Source organism: Nicotiana attenuata, unplaced genomic scaffold (assembly GCF_001879085.1).
Source record: "Nicotiana attenuata strain UT unplaced genomic scaffold, NIATTr2, whole genome shotgun sequence".
Lineage (NCBI taxonomy): Eukaryota > Viridiplantae > Streptophyta > Magnoliopsida > Solanales > Solanaceae > Nicotiana > Nicotiana attenuata.
This window is the reverse complement of record NW_017674236.1, coordinates 56,746-68,945: the sequence shown is the minus strand read 5'-3', so window position 1 is coordinate 68,945 and position 12,200 is coordinate 56,746.

Genomic DNA, 12,200 nt, shown 5'->3' with positions numbered 1-12,200 from the left:
CACAAACTAAAGCGGACCATCGCCCATGAACGGTATGACGACTTCGAAGATAGTATCACCTTCGATAAGTCTGATGCCGACGGTTTGTCTTTCCCTCATTACGATGCTTTAGTTATCACTTTACGTATCGCTGATACAGATGTTAAAAGAATCATGATTGACGACGGAAGCGGCGCCTGTATTATCCACCCGAGGGTCCTCGTACAAATGGGACTCGAGGATAAGGTAATATCGCGTTGCATAACACTAACTGGTTTTAACAATGCAGTGGAACGGACATCCGGAGAAATATCACTGCCCGTTTTAGCAGGAGGAGTCACGCTGGAAACAACTTTCCACGTGATGAACCAGGAAACGGCGTACAACGTCATCATAGGGCGCCCGTGGATACACGCCATGCGAGCGGTCCCTTCAAGCCTTTACCAAGTGATCAAGTTCCCTACCCCATGGGGAGTATTCAGCATTCGAGGCGAGCCGCGCACCGCACAGGAATGCTACAAAATAGCTCAAGATTGCGCCCACACCCAACAGCTAAAGGGGGCGAGCGCGGAGGCATAGCAATTAGCTGTGTCGGGGACTAAGGTCAACCCGACAACAGACTCTATTAGAGACCCCGACGTCGTGGAGGCCTGTAAAGCAACAGTCGAAGATCTCGACCCAGTCCAATTGGACGACACCGACCTTACGAAGAAAGCCTACATCGGGCACGGCCTCGCCAACCCAAGTAAGTACCGTGAATTCCTAACTAACCATGCAGATTTGTTCGCTTTTTCCCATTCAGATATGCCGGGAATCCCGCGAGACATCGCCACCCACAAGCTGAATGTCGATCCATTACATCCGCCCGTGCGGCAGATGAGAAGGAAATTCAACGCCGCTATCAATGAAGCGGTCAGTGAGGAAGTAGACAAGTTACTGGCCAACGGCTCCATCAGAGAATCAAGTACCCCCAGTGGGTCGCCAATGTCGTCATGGTCAAAAAGAAAAACGGGAAGTGGAGAATGTGTGTGGATTTCACCGATCTGAACAAAGCATGCCCAAAGGATTCATTCCCACTACCCCACATCGACCAATTGATCGACGCCACCGCAGGACATGAACTGCTGAGCTTCTTAGATGCCTACTCCGGCTACAATCAAATCATGACGGCCGGGGAGGACCAGGAGAAGACGACTTTCATCACCCACCAAGGGACTTACTGCTAGAAAGTAATGCCCTTCGGGCTCAAAAATGCAGGGGCTACGTACCAAAGACTGATCACTAAAATGTTCAAAGAGCAGCTTGGTAAGACTATGGAAGTCTATATCGACGATATGCTGGTGAAGTCGACAAGAAAAGAGGACCACATCGACCATCTGAAAGAAGCCTTCGGGATATTGAGAAGGTACGGGATGAAACTGAACCCCGAGAAATGCGCCTTCGGCGTGACCTCAGGAAAATTCTTAAGATTTCTCGTATCACAACGAGGCATCGAGGTCAACCCATATCAGATCAAGGCGATAGACGCAATACCTGAGATGTTGAACAGCAAAAAACAGGTGCAAAAGCTGACGGGGCAAATAGCCGCCCTATCCAGGTTCATCTCTCGATCCTCCGACAGGTGCCATAAATTTTTCAATGTGCTGAGAAAGGACAATGGGTTACAGTGGAATGAGGAATGCGTTGAAGCCTTGAGAAAATTGAAAGCATACCTATCTTCGCCACCACTGAAAGCATACCTATCTTCGCCACCACTGCTGGCCAAAGCAAGTCAAGGCGAGCCCCTGCTGGTATATTTGGCCGTATCCGAGGTTGCCGTCAGCGCAGTCTTGGTTCGTGAAAATGAAGGTACGCAATCTCCTATTTACTATATTACCAAAACCTTAGTGGACGCCGAAACACGGAATCCGCACCTCGAAAAATTAGCTTTGGCATTGGTCGTAGCTTCACGGAAGCTCCGACCCTATTTTCAGTGCCACCCCATAAAAGTAGTGACGACCTTCCCCTTGAGAAGCATCCTACATAAGCCTGAGTTATCAGGCAAGCTCGCCAGATGGGCCGTAGAGCTCAGCGAGCACGATATCTCATATCACCCAAGAAACGCCATCAAGTCGCAAGTACTTGCCGACTTTATAGCCGACTTCAGCGCAGAGATATTACCAAAGGCGGAACTAGAGGCACGTCGTGCCCCCTCCAACACCGACCTATGGACTCTTTACACTAATGGCACCGCTAATGCCTCAGGATCGGGACTAGAACTCGTTCTCGAGGTCCCCACGGGCGAAATAATTCACCAGTCCATACGATGTCCCGAGATGACTAACAACGAGGCCGAGTACGAGGCTGTTATTGCAGGTATAAAACTAGCCATCAAGCATGGAGCTCGACGACTCGTTCTCCATTGCGACTCCCAACTCGTGGTGAACCAGGTCACTGGGACTTACCAAATCAAGGAGCAGAGATTGCAAAAATACCAGTCAGAAATCCACAGATTAATGACTGAGTTCGACGAGTGCCGCTTCGAACAAGTTCCGAGGGCACGGAACGCTGAAGCAGACGGTCTAGCAAAATTGGCTGCAGCCACTAAAAACTTCAACAAAGAAAGTGTGGTCACCCTCCTCCATTCAGCCATTGATCACCCTGAGGTACTCTCTTTGAATTTGACTTGGGACTGGCGCAACCAATTTGTATCCTATCTGCAGGATGGAACACTCCCACTCGACAAAAAAGAAGCCAAGAAGCTCCGCGTACAGGCCGCCCGGTATTGCCTGATAAACCACGAGCTCTACAAAAGGACGTTTGGCGGACCCCTAGCCAAGTGCTTAGGGCCGCACAAACGAGGCCAGTGCTCGAAGAGGTACACGAAGGTCACTGCGGCGCCCACACAGGTAACCACGCCCTCGTGCGCTGCATAATACGGGCCGGCTATTATTGGCCCACTATGAAGAAAGACGCAGCGGAATATGTTCGCCGATGCGAACAATGCCAAAAGTATGCCCCCATGATACACCGACCAGGAGAACCACTTCACTCAGTCACTTCCCCATGGCCTTTCATCAAATGGGGAATGGACATAGTCGGTCCCCTACCAGCGGGACGAGGAAAGGTACGATTTCTATTAGTTTTAACTGACTATTTTTCCAAGTGGGTGGAAGCAGGTGCGTACGCCCAAATACGTGAATAGGAAGTCATCGCCTTCATATGGAAGAATATCATCTGCCGTTTCGGCATCCCCAAGGAAATCAGCTGCGACAACGGACGACAGTTCATCGGCCAAAAGACGACAGAGTTCTTCGACAAATGGCATATTAAGCGAATACTTTCCACGCCATATCACCCCGCCGTCAACGGCCAAGCAGAGTCTTCCAATAAAACAATACTGAACATACTGAAGAAGAAACTCGAGGAAGCCAAAGGGCTATGGCCCGAGCTACTACCGGAAGTGTTGTGGGCACACCGGACAACACCCAAATCCTCCACGGGAGAAACACCGTACTCACTGGTCTACGGAACCGACGCGGTCATACCAGTCGAAGTCGGCGAACCAAGCTTGAGGTATTCACATACCAGCGGAGCAGAGAACGACGTAAACAGACTTCAAGACCTCGATGAGGCCGAGGAAAGAAGAGAAATGGCCCACATAAGAATGGTGGCTCAGAAACAACAAGTCGAAAGATACTACAACAAGGAGAGACCAAAATAAGACCACTCAAAGGTGGAGACTACGTCCTAAAAGCAAAAACGTTGGCATCAAAAGAACCCAAGCGAAGGAAAACTGGGCACCAACTGGGACGGACCCTACAAAATCACAGCAACAACAAGTAAAGGAGCAATTCAATTTAGAAACAATGGAGAAAAAACGTTCCAAAACAATTGGAACGTCGCCCACCTCAGTATTTCCATTTCTGAAAGGCGTCTCCCGAGTCGCCACTCTTTTTTCCCTTACTCGAGTTTTTGTCCCAAATTGGGTTTTCTCGGGAGGTTTTTAACGAGTCGACAGAGGGGACACCTGGAGATATTTGCGAACAAGTTTTATCATACCAGCCCACTCCACACGTCTCCTGACTGACATGACAAAGGGACTGGACTACATGATCTCCAGTGTATGGAACGGCTTAAGGCGATCTCCAATGAATGAACGGCTAAGGCCATCTCCAATGTATGAACGGCTAAGGCCATCTCCAATATGAAGGCTAAGGCCATCTCCAATGTATGAACGGCTTAAGGCCATCTCCAATGTATGAACGGCTAAGGCCATCTCCAATAATGAACGGCTTAAGGCCATCTCCAATGTATGAACGGCTAAGGCCATATCCAATGTATGAACGGCTAAGGCCATCTCCAATGAATGAACGGCTAAGGCCATCTCCAATGTATAAACGGCTAAGGCCATCTCCAATGTATGAACGGCTAAGGCATCTCATGTATGAACGGCTAAGGACATCTCCCAACGTGCAGACGGCTAAGGCATTCTCAACTGGCAAACGGCTAAGGCCATCGACAGTATTATGGCTCAGGCCATCGTCGTCAATAAGTTGACCCAGCTCGACTACGACAAGCAAGTAGTTCGACGACAGTCGAAGTTACATACATGGCTAGGCCTCGACAGTATTATGGCTCAGGCCATCGTCGTCAATAAGTCAACCCAGCTCGACTACGACAAGCAAGTAAATTCGACGACAAGTCGAAGTTACGTACATGGCTAAGCCATCGACAGTATTATGGCTCAGCCATCGTCCGTCAATAAGTCGACCGGCTCAACTACGACAAGCAAGTAATTCGACGACAGTCGAAGTTACGTACATGGCTAAGGCCATCGACAGTATTATGGCTCAGGCCATCGTCGTCAATAAGTCGACCCAGCTCGACTACGACAAGCAAGTAATTCGACGATAGTCGAAGTTATGTACATGGCTAAGGCCATCGACAGTATTATGGCTAAGGCCATTGTCGTCAATAAATCGACCCAGCTCGACCACTACAAACAAGTAATTCAACGACAGTCGAAGTCACGTACATGGCTAAGGCCATCGACAGTATTATATCTAAGGCCATCGTCGCCAACAGTCGCCAATCCTGTTCGACTACGACGAAAGGCACTCAAATAATAATTGAAGTGATGCCATTATTAACTAAAGCCACCACTATCTAGCGTCGAAGCCGCATCCTATCGGCGGATAACACAGACAACGTTCGAGAAACACACTGAAAATCCTACAAGTAAGTGAGCACCCGCTCTGCGGAGACGAGGTACCAAAAATAAAAGATACAAAAGGAAAAGAATGACAGCAAAAGTACGACTTTCATTATCATTCAAAAAATGTATGTACACCTGACCTTACAAAAGGTCCCATTTACATTCCAAAATACAACAAAACAAAATTGCTACAAGTCCTAAGAGGCTTCGCCGCTTCGACCGTCGTCCCCCGCCTGACCGCCACCTTGTTCATCGCCGCTCCCGGGTTGATAAGTTGCAGAGATCTAAGAGCCGGATTCTAGACGGTTGACGTCTTCGGAGTTATAGCCCGCCCGGTCTGGGGAGTCAGAACTATACCCACAGGTTTCGCGGGCTACGCGTTGTTGCTCCTGAACCTCCGCCTCAGTGGCTCGACCCGCAGCCAAGAACTCCTCGAATACGACTAATCTGGCCTCGGCGTATACCCACATATCATGTTCCTCACGATGCGCATCCTCATCAGGCCTTGGTGCAGCAGTCCGCTTAAGGACTTCAATCTCAGCCGCCCTGGCATCGAGTTCGGCGATCAAAGCAGCGACCTTGGTCTGCAAATCAGCAGCTTCCGCCGATACCCTACGGCTAACCTCCAATTCTTCTTCCTTCGACTGAAGAAGAGTCTCCAGCTCAATGTTCCGAGCCAGAGCAGTCATCAGCTGCTCATCGACCTGCTCCAGCTCGGCCACCCTCCGTTTCAGTTGGGCCTCCGACTGTTCAAGGCCCTCACGAAACACCCGAAATTCTGGGTCCTGCTTAAGTAGGTCCGCCAGCGCCCGATGCTTGGCACGGCACCATTGGTACTTCTTCGCCATCTTGTTGAAAGTGGCTGCCTTCTTTTGCGCCCGCCGCCTCCTCTCCACCTCCAAAATGAGAGTCTAAAAAGGAGAAGGAAAAGAGGAAAGGCAAGTCAGTATGCATCAAAGTTAGCCTTACGGCACACAAAGAAAACTGAAAGCTACCTGCAAGGCCGCGCCAGCAACCCTCCGGGATAGATCCCCGTCACTAACACCCTTCAGCATTTCACGCTCAGCAGCCGCACATAAGAGGGTCATATCCGTTGCGGCCTGCTCGCTGTGTTGTAACAGGTTATACCCTCCTGGGATCATAATTCGACGGTTAGACCTACCCGCCGTCATCTCCACATGGGCTGGACCCCTCGTTAACCCATCTGCATCTCCACGGGCGGCCTCAGTGTCCGCCCTCTCGGCACCATCGCCCACTTCTCCAACAGCAACCGACGAACCGCTCTCCGGAACACGGGCTGGGCTAGCATCGGCAACAGCTCTCCTTTGGGGAACTGACCTCCCAGAATGGATAGCATCGGCCATAAAAACCGGCATCGACACTTGACGGGGTTCACTTACCATCTCGTCTTCAGTCACTATCCCCTTGCCCGTTATCAACCGTCGTCTCTTTCTCTCTGGCGGCTCCTCACCTTCAGAAGTCTCCTCCATAGACCGCGGGGACGGCACTGAAGGAGTCGCTTCACTTGCGGACGCCGCCATAGGCGCAACCTCCTGCTGAGGAACCTCTGGAGCGCCATCACTGAATGAGTCGCAGGGTATGTCTCCGCCATCAGAGTCGGTCTCCGCCCTAGGCGAGGTAACGACGGCCTTCTTCTTCTTGAGGGCGCTCCGACCTGCCAACACGAGTAAGTCAGGTAACAAAATCTAAGGGAGCTTCCAAACCAAGGCCGAAGAATTACCTGACGGGCCGTACTGTTGAAGAAATGCAGCCCAGGTACGGCATTCCTCCGCATAAGGTATCAATCTTTCACCCACGATTTAATACTGTCAATAAACTCGGGTGGAGAAGCCCTCGCTACAAAAAAAAGAAAAGAAAGAAATCACCGGGTGCTCCGTTCCGATGTAGAAGTACCTACGCCAAAAAAGGCGGTTGGCCTTGTCGTCAGACTTAACTACCAAACCCTTCGTGCCACGGCTTTTCAATTGCAACATGGTACCTCTCAGGTAACCAGGGCTGAATAACTGTAAAAGATGATGAACTGAGACGCCGCACTCAGCCTTAGCTGCGTACGTGGTCAGAATCCTGCACACCTTCAAGGTGTAAGGAGTAAGCTGAGCCAGACACACATTGAAAAAACGGCAAAGCTCCTCCTCTAGAGGGTAAATCGAGAGACTATAACCGATAAAAAATGGGTACTCGTAAAATGTGCAGTACCCAGGCTTGTGCACATTGGCATAGTCCATCCCAGCCGGAGCCATTTCCACATGGTCAGGAATGTTGTGTGTCGCTCGAAGGTTGTCTAGATGAGATTGCAGTAAAACGCTATGCTCCCAGGGAAGGGCTGGACTTTTCGTTTGAAAATCCTTTCGAATATGCATTTCCTTTGGGAGGACGTTGTCTACAGTAAGGGGAACGAGGGTCTTTTTCACTTCCTCCTCCTCACCGCCAGAGGAAGGCGGAACCCTAGATGGGTCAGTGTCCTTGGTCTTTTTACCACCTTGACAACGCTTTACCATGATGATTCTGTTGGGGAAATAAGGCACTAACGACGAGAAATATGACTTCAAAGAAGTGGAGGAGTCTCACACGAAATAACGGTTACAAGAAAGAAAGGCAAAGAAGTAAACCAGAAAATGTTTTCCAAAGGTTCGAAAGATGAATCGGATTGAACCTCTCCCCCATTTATAAGGTTAGGTTGCGCAGAAATCGAAGAGTCATGATTCAAAACGTACGCGGGAAACCAAAATGTCACATCATCCTTTGAACCGCCTTGGGAGTAAGTATAATAGTCACGCATACAGGCGATGACGTCATTCTGAAAAGGAAGCCACGCATCAGTGGCTCAACAACGTCATACATTTCGCCTCATGCGCGTTGCCGCCCCAGGTCGAGGTCAAATTCTCCTAAGACGAGGTTTGCATTTCCGCCCATTGAAGACGCCTGCCGAATGCGTCTCCAACGAACGGAGGGACTAACTGTATAGGGTCAAATTTGACCGTCAACGTCTCTACGCCAATGGGTACGCCCAGTGAGTATACGTCAACTAACGTGAGGGTACGACTTGGACGAGGGGACAAAAGCGACATCGTTTAAGACTCAGTGCCTTCACTAGGAAAACTTTACCTATTTTTGTATCTTTTTGATTATTTCGAGGGAGGTCTCCTACTATATAAGGGAGACCTTCACATTGTAAAAAGGGGATTCGGGAATAATACAACTCTCTCATTTTCTCCTACTCTCTCTATCTCTATCTCTGTCTCTAACGAATACTTTCTCTTGAGTTCATATTATCATTTTATACTATTAGATCTACAACAACAACTTCATTTTTCATCTCTAGGTCTATTATATTTAATTAAGATTTACCCTTTCCTACTTTTGATTATTTCTAAGCTTGCAAAGTATATCGATAACTTTTGAGCAAAACAATTCACTTGTAACACATATCTGATCACATATAACATTCTTGAATAGTCACTGTGTACTCCTCATATTCTTTTGCGAAGCTATCTTTCTCATTGTATCCATTAGGGCTTGTAATTCATTCCAGCATAGCCATATCCGAGGTTGAGGCTCAATTAGATTTCCTTTATCTCAATCTCAATCTCAATTCTTTTTTATTTATCATTATTGTTGTTCATTTCATTATACGCACTTTGGACTAATCAGTTTGCTCTAAAATACAAATTCAATTGTTTATTCTAAAACTGTTATAAATATATATTATATTATGAATGTTCATTTAATACTTCGTTGTAAATAATTTTCCTGAAGAAGCTTATCCATATGGGACTCCGCCGTAAATATGTTTCTATTTGGTACTCTATTGAAAATAAGTCTCCTGAAGAAGCTTATTATTTCGGTATTCCGTTATGGATAAATATTACCCCGGTAGAAGATTATCTATATCTGGTACAGTAACAGCTTACAAGCAGCACAACAGCTTACACAGCAGCTTGTAGTAGCAGCTTGCAGTAGAAGCTTCCTTTCTGGAGAATTTAGTTCATTATGTACATCAGTTTGAAAGTTGAATAATATATCAGTTTCTCTCTATACTTGTCTTTGATTTATTTACTTTACGGTCGTTATTTTATAACACGTTATCAGCACGATACTCTACCCTCTTGAGTACTTACTTTGAATTTAACTTTCCATTTCAGGAATATGAAGTAATTCAAAGGCACGATATCCTTTTTTAATACATCGGATGAGAGCAAGAGATGCATACGTTGTTTTTCTGTTGAAATGGCATAGTATCACAAATCTACTGGTCGGGACTCTCTGCCCACGAAATCCTTTATTGGGAGAAGGTTTGATTTTACAATTTTATTAGCTAATCTTTTAAGCAACTACTTGTGTACTTTCTTGTTAATCATGAAAATTTTATTACCGTACATCAGGGTAAGGAACGTGACTTATAGCACTTCAATCTCATTTTCACCAAATATTTCGGCACCAAAGTCATCAAAAGCAAGATGCCAATGTTCTGCAGGAAGGTTAGTTCACAGTGACTTATTTATGCAATATTTAACTCAATCTTTTCTTTGGTTTCTAACTCCAGTAGAGTTTTTGCACGAAATATTTAACCACCGGCAGTGGCAATGTTTCTTAAATCTCATTATGATTTAATTTCATGGTTCCTTTAAACTCTATCAGAGTACGACCACCAGAAGTGACTATGTTTCATAACTAAATTTGTTAACCACCAGAAGTAGTACATGCCTATGACTACCAGAAGTAGTAATTTAGGCTTTCTACGGTTACAATTGAAGATAAGCTAGAGAAATATTCTCTATATTACATGCATGCCTCGCTTTGCTCCTGAAGTAGCATTATCGTAAAAGAGGTTCTAAGACATCACACAATTTGGTGTGATTAATGCACGTTCAGATAATTATGCTCTGTTCCCTGAAGGATGAGAACTTTTGATAATATTAATTCATTCCCTGAAGTGAATGTGACTATATTAATAAAACTCGTAAATATGAACGCACTCTTGATGTATATATTATAATTCACCTCCAAAAGAGGTAATATGATTGAGAGAATATATACTCAACATTTTATATTTTAAATTTGCTCCTGAAGTAGTAAAACAATTGAAATTTTCTCTTGAAGTAAGAAAATATATTGAAGCAGCGTCTTTCTGTGCTCAAAAAAAATAATGAGTTATTCAAAGTTTTTTTTACGCACATTTCATTCCCTGGAGTGAATGAAGAAATACCACAACTCACCTCCTGAAGAGCTAGAATAACAGAGGATATAAATATTATTTTTGTGGCATAAAGATCATTGCCGCACGTACCTGTTGTACATAAAACGTCTTGGATAATTTTATTAAGTATCATTCTAAGACAAAAGCATTCTTGTAGAATGCTTTCTACTACAACCACATTAATATATTATGGTTAGTTATTGAGTTCCCCGAAGGAAATAACAGCTTATGTATCTTTTCCTGAAGGATGTAATGACTATGAGGTTACCGCTTTGATATAAAATATTCAGATGTTAATAGTGTTTCTCCCTGAAGGAGACATTTGTCACAAAGTTGGTGGTAAAAATATTAAAATTCTTAATTTCTTACATTTATAAATTTGGTATTGTCTTTCTATTGTTCATTTGATTATGACTTTTTTTCTCATGACACCAGAAGTGTCTGAGCGATATTTGGTAGTGCAAAATTTATCAAGAACTCCTGAAGAGCTAACTATTTGTCTAGAAGACATATGACACCAATAGTGTCAGATAAATATTAGATTGTGGATAATAAATGAAGTCTCTCGAAGAGCTTATATACAAATACTATGTCATTCATATTATATGACTATGGTCAAAACATATGTTGTAGTAAACCTGAAGTTTACTAATACAAATGGCTATCATATTAAGACTACAAATGATTGAAAGATTGAAAATCTTCATGTTTTCACAATCATAAGAGGTAAAATAATATGTATGTGAGAAGTTACCCACCTTATTCTTCAATTTGTACTACATCATGTATTACACTAAATCTGAAGTTTACTAATGCAAAAGCAGTCACAGTAAATCAGAAATTTTACTGAGGCAAAAGCAGCTACAATAAACCAGAAATTTACTGATACGAAAGTAGCCACAGTAAATTGAAATTTTATTAATGCAAAAGTTTATGCCATAGTAAACGCACATGCCATGATAATGAAGTTTTCATTTGCCATTTTTAAATGAGCTATTTGAGAATTCTGATAAGCATATACTGAAGAACCAGAAGATTCTTCAAGAATTCTCTTGTGCTGCTTGTTCTCATAATAAATTGGTTATACCGGCTAAAGTTGGGACTAAGACCCCTGAATTCTAAAATATATAAAAGGTGAATATGGGCTCATTCACCTATCATGTGAACCACTTATAGATGCATATATGAGATGGTTACATGTGTGTTCATTGTCAACCTGCAGTTTGGCATTTGAAATTGTTTTTCTCAACTAAGAGCATAATTTTCAGATTATGAAATCAAGACAGTTCATCTTGATAATGTTGGTTTATATCCAAGCTGATTTAGCATTGAATACCTCCTATTAATGGTTAAATTATTGCTTATGAGAACAAAGCTTCATGTGTTGGTCTAAGATTTTCTAAATTGTATACAACAACACTTGTATGCATCAGACCAACAATATATGATAAGTCCTCCCCTCACAATTGGTTTAGGATCAGAAACCAAATATTTTTACTATCCAATAACTTTTGATGTGTGGTATATGATTAATTTCTCTACCACAATGCACAAAGATAGGTTTCCCAAAGAAGATTCGGGATATATGTTAGTTATTCTAACATTTGGGAAATGAAATAAATAGCTGAAAAATATGTTATATGAATTGAATTATCATTAATATGATCCTCACTTAGAAGATAATTCAAGTCAAATGCCAGAAGCATTTGCTGATCCAAATTTAAAATATCATATTTCAGCTGCAAATGCTCCTATTAGAATTAAAGTCCCTGAAGGATAAAGTTTATTGCACGCAAGAAGCGTAGT